Raw genomic sequence first — 1,156 nt, forward strand, 5'->3', positions numbered from 1 at the left:
GATTCTAGCCACTGCCAGAGCATCAGTCTCCCTAACTTCCTAAGGAAATGGGGATGAGAAGGATCTGATTGCTCTCATTTCCCCCTGGTGCCCAGCACCCAGCGAAGCTTCTTTTTTTTTTTTCAGACGAAGTTTCGCCCTGTCCCCCAGGCTGAGTGCAATGGCGCCATCTCAGCTCACAGCAACCTCCACCTCCTGGGTTCAAGCGATTCTCCTGCCCTCCCAAGTAGCTGGGATTACAGGTGCCCACCACCATGCCTGGGTAATTTTGTAGTTTTAGTAGAGAAGCGGGTTTCACCATATTGGCCAGACTGGTCTTGAACTCTTGATCTCAGGTGATCCACTGGCCTTGGCCTCCCAAAGTGCTGGGATTACAGGTGTGAGCCACGGTGCCCGGCCCAGTACAGCTTCTTCTTAGATGGATCAGGCAAGGTCCCTGCCCCGGAGGAGGTCTCAGAGCATGGGAGAGATGGAGAAATATAGCAGTGACAGACAGCCATTGCTAGGCCACATGGTGGGCTGTGTGGGATGGACGGTCAGTGGGCTGGGCCACTCTTCAGAGGATGGCAGGAAGCGTGACCAGGGCAGTGATTTGGGGGCTTCACAGAGGAGGCGGCATCAGTGCTGGATCCTGAGGAGAAGTAGCATCTGAGAGGTGGTAGGATTTTCGAAAGGGCAGAAGGAGGAAAAAGGCCATAGGTGGAGACCCGAGGGGAGCAGAGGCTATGGGAGGAAGGCGTGGGCCAGCCCTGGGTGCCGGGGAGTGGGGATGCCCAGCCACAGCGAGAGGGAGCCTGGGAACGCGGCTGGGATGGGGAAAGGGGCCAGGACCAGAGTGGAAACTCGCATCCGCTCACGTGACCAACGACACACGATGCTGCTGCCTGCTCATCTCCAGGTGTTCAGGCCTGGGAGACCCACCAGCTCCAAAAGCCTAAGTGTTGCCATCTCTACTCAAAATACAAAAATGAGCCAGGCATGGTGGCCCATGCCTGTCATCCCAGCTACTCGGGAGGCTGAGGCATGACAGTCACTTGAACCTGGGAGGTGCAGTGAGCCGAGATCCCCCATTAAACTCCAGCCTGGGTGTCAGGGAGAGACGCTCTCTCAAAAAAAAAAAAAAAAAAAAAGCCAAAACTTTAAAGGCCAGGATACT

General features: G+C 55.6%; 1 protein-coding gene across 1 annotated transcript in view; it reads left to right on the top strand.

The window, feature by feature from the left end:
* Positions 1-1,156, top strand: part of TRPV1 (transient receptor potential cation channel subfamily V member 1) — a 26,851-nt gene that overhangs the window by 3,304 nt on the left and 22,391 nt on the right. The gene's annotated exons all lie outside the window — the stretch shown is intronic.

Source organism: Sapajus apella, unplaced genomic scaffold (assembly GCF_009761245.1).
Source record: "Sapajus apella isolate SASKATOON/1434 unplaced genomic scaffold, GSC_monkey_1.0 scaffold202, whole genome shotgun sequence".
NCBI classification, from domain to species: Eukaryota; Metazoa; Chordata; class Mammalia; order Primates; family Cebidae; genus Sapajus; species Sapajus apella.